We start from the raw sequence: 3,453 nt of genomic DNA on the forward strand, positions 1-3,453 counted from the left end.
AAATTTGTTGGCATATGGTTGTTTATAGTATTTTCTTACAATCTTTTGTATTTTCATAGTGTCGGTTGTTACTTCTCTTTCATTTCTGATTTCATTTATTTGGGTCCTCTCTTTTTTTCTTTTTGAGTCTGGTTAAAGGCTCATCAGTCTTGCTTATCTTTTCAAAGAACCAGCTCTTGGTTTCATTGATCTTTTGTATTGGTTTTCTTTTTAGTCTCTGTGTTATTTATTTCCATTTTAATCTTTATTAACTTATTCTTTCTACTTACTTTGGTTGTTTTATCTTTATTTTTCTAGTTCTTTTAGGTTTAAGGTTAGATTGTTTATTTGCAATTTTTCTTGCTTCATGAAATAGGCCTATAATGCTGTGAACTTCCCTCACAGTACTGCCTTTTCTGTGTTGCATAGATTTTGAGTTGTAGTATGTTCATTTTTATTTGTTTCTAGGTAACTTTTGATTTTTTTCTTGGTGCCATTGTTAACCCATTCATTTTATATATCTTTTTAGTCTCCATCAGTTTGAACATTTTTCATTTTCTTATTGTAATTGATATCTAGTTTTGTACCATTGTGCTTGGAGAAGCTTCTTGATGTGAATTGACTGTTCCTGAATTTATTAAGACATATTTTGTGTCCTAAACTGTGGTCTGTATTTGAGGATGTTCCATGTGCACTTGAGAAGAATGTATATTCTGCTGCTTTGGGATGAAATATTCTGTAAATAGCAATTAAATCTATCTGATCTAGTGTGCCATTTAGGGTCACTGTTGCTTTGTTGATTTTCTGTCTGGAAGATCTATCTGTTCATGTTAGTGGGGTGTTAAAATACCCTGCTATGACTGTATTGTTGTCAATCTCTTGCTTAAAGTCCTCTAAGATTTTCTTTATATATTAAGGTATTCCTATGTTGGGTACATATATGTTTACAAAGGTTATATCCTCTTGTTGGATCAATCTGCTTAGTATATTGTAGTGACATTCTTTGTCTCTTGTTCTGGCTTTGTTTTGCTGTCAATTTAGTCAGATATAAGTATTGCTACTCCAGTCTTTTTTCATGTCCGTTTGCCTGGGATATTTTTTCTACCTCTTCACTTTTAGTCTGTGCGTGTCTTTTGTTCTGAGATGGGTCTCTTGTAGACAACATAGATATGGTCATGTTTTCTTATCCACTCAGCTACCCTCTTTTGATTGGAATATTAATATGTTTACATTTAGGGTTGTTACTGATAGGTACTTATTTATTGCCATTTTATTCTTTATACCTATGTTCCTCTATTTCTATTTCTTTTTCTTTCTTCCATCTTTTTAAAGCAGACCTTTAAACATTCCTTGCAATACTGGTTTGGTGATAATGAACTCTTTTAGCTTTATTTTTTGTCTGAGAATTTCTTTATTTTGTCTTTAATTTTAAATGATAGCCTTAATGGATAGAGTAGTCTTGGTTGTAAGTCCTTGATTTTTATCACTTTGAGTATTTCATACAATCCCATCTGGCCTGAAATGTTTCTGTTGAGAAATCAGCTGACAGACTTATGGGAGCCCCCTCATAGGGGGTAACTACCTGCTTTACCCTTGCTACTTTTATTATTCTCTCCTTGTTCTTAACCATTGCCATTTAAATTATGTTGTGTTTTGGTGTGGGTTTCTTTGAGTTCTTCTTGATTGGGACTCTCTGTGTTTCCTGAAATTGTGTGATTGTTTTTCTTCACCAAATTAGGGAAATTTTTAGCCATTATTTCTTTAAACAGGTTTTCTATCCCTTGTTCACTCTCTTCTTCTTCTGGTACTCCTATGATGTGATTATTGTTACACTTGATGTTGTCCCAGAGGTCCCTTAGACTTTCCTCATGTTTTAAATTCATTTTTTTTTCAATGCTCTGCTTGGGTGTAGGAGAACTCCATCCCACAGACCTTCCCAGGCCACTGCAGATGAAAATAAATCTACCAGGACATGATCTCCTTGGGGAGAAAAGGCTGGCCAATCTCTCAGAGGAGAAGGGCTTCAAGCACCTATTTCCATGGGCTCTTATTGGGTTTAGTTTTCATAGGAACACAGTGTATATATGTAAAGTTCATCAATCATTATCAGGCAGCAATGATCAAGGAATCGATAACATTCAAAGAATAAGAAAGGCTTATTCTGAGTCAGGGCCAGGTAGATAGAGAGATGCCAAAGGGCCGTAAAACTTTGGGAAACAAACTCATTTTATGCTTGAAGCCTAAACAGTTGATGTAGATTAACTTAAGGGTATTCTTAGCAAAGCAGGACTCACAGGACTTCATGTATTCTTTTGCAGGCTTGTTGTCCCCGGGAACCACCTGTAATAGTATAGGGATGCACCCCCCTTATCTGGCATTCTTTCAGGCCAGGGACACAAAGCAACCAAGACAGTAGAAGACTTTCTGTAGTAGAATGAGGACTCAGGCTAAAAGAAAGCTGAGGGGTGAGGTCCATCACCCCTTTTCTTCAGTCACCTAAGTCCTTCCCTGATGGTCCCTTTGCAACTGTGCCTGTCTTAGGTTGTTCCTTCCTTGAGGAATCTTACCTGTCATTGGCTAACTAGTCATCTGCCTGGGCCAAGCAGGAGGATATGAGAGGGGATAAGATTTTTCCCTTAGCAGCTTATGGCCCTAAGGCCTTTTTACTAAGCCTTAGTCATGGGGTGTTACAGCTTCTGAAACCAGGCAGGCAGTTTCCAACACTTGGGTACTTACTGTTATTTTGTCCTCTGAATCATTGATTCAATTCCTCATCTAACCTGCTGTTGATTCTTTCCAGTGTATTCTTTATTTCAGATCTTGTATTCTTTGTTTCTGACTGGTTCTCCTTTGTGGTTTATATGCCCTTTTTAATGCTTACTCTCTATTTTAATTAAGTTCTCACTGAGATCACCCATTTTTCCCTAAGCTCCTCAAGCATCCTTGTAACCATTATTTTAAATTCTGCATGTGGTATCTTGGTTGCTTCCATTTAATTTTTTCTGGGATATCCATTGTTCTTTTATTTGGTACATATTTCTTTGCCTCCCGATTTTCTCTTTGTATATTAGGTAGATCTCATGACTCACAAGCTTATTATGAGAGTTTTATGATGAAGATGTCTTGTTGGGCTCTATAGCACAAGCTTCCACATCAGCTCCATGCTCCAGGAATGTTTCTTTTGGGTACATGTACCCTCCCGTTGTAGTTGAATTTTGAATGCCATTGGCCCATTTGTGGGTGGAGTTAACCCTTCAGGCTAGCTGACTATAGGATAAACCTTTAATACCATGTATGAGTTGCTGTGCAGGAGCTGTCCTCCAGAAATGGAGTTGTTCTCAGCAGTGTCTGGTACCTGCTGGAATCTGTCTTTGGGTGTGCCACTTGTGTGGCTAGTTGGGTTGAGTTCTGGTATGGTCTGAAGCCCACCACTGGTTGTGTTTTTTCTGAGTCCACTTGGGTAAGTTTCAGGTG

This window comes from Phyllostomus discolor, chromosome 1, assembly GCF_004126475.2.
Source record: "Phyllostomus discolor isolate MPI-MPIP mPhyDis1 chromosome 1, mPhyDis1.pri.v3, whole genome shotgun sequence".
Lineage (NCBI taxonomy): Eukaryota > Metazoa > Chordata > Mammalia > Chiroptera > Phyllostomidae > Phyllostomus > Phyllostomus discolor.